We start from the raw sequence: 484 nt of genomic DNA on the forward strand, positions 1-484 counted from the left end.
CTGGGCTGGACTGGAGGACGGCAAACGGGCGTCCGGGCACAATTCACGCCTGGCAAGCGCCGGGGCAGGGCGCAGGAGCCGGCCGTGACCGTCGCACCGGCGAGTTGGTGGTGGCCCAGTACAGCCTGCAATAAAGATAAGACCCAGAAGGGAAACTTCTGGAGAGGGAGGCAGAGGGAGCCCGCAAAGCGCTGCGCTCAGCAGCCACCCAGGGCGACCAAGGTCCAGGTCCTTCCTCCCCATCCTGGGGTGCCAGCAAAACTCAGCTCCGGCTTTCTGTTGCGTGCGTGCCCAAGGCTTGACCAGAGCGAGCGGTGCATCGTCGTGCCGGGACCTCGCGGGGACGAGCATCCCACGGCAAAGCTGGTGGGACCGCGACCACCCTCGCTCTAGGGTGCAGGCATGAGAGTGGGGGCCAGGGAGCACCCCAGAGCAGAGGGAGGCGCTGGCTCGGCCGGGGGGGGGGGTCCCAGCGGTCCCCCCG

Source organism: Egretta garzetta, unplaced genomic scaffold (genome assembly GCF_000687185.1).
Source record: "Egretta garzetta isolate BGI_Z169 unplaced genomic scaffold, ASM68718v1 scaffold931, whole genome shotgun sequence".
Taxonomy (NCBI): domain Eukaryota; kingdom Metazoa; phylum Chordata; class Aves; order Pelecaniformes; family Ardeidae; genus Egretta; species Egretta garzetta.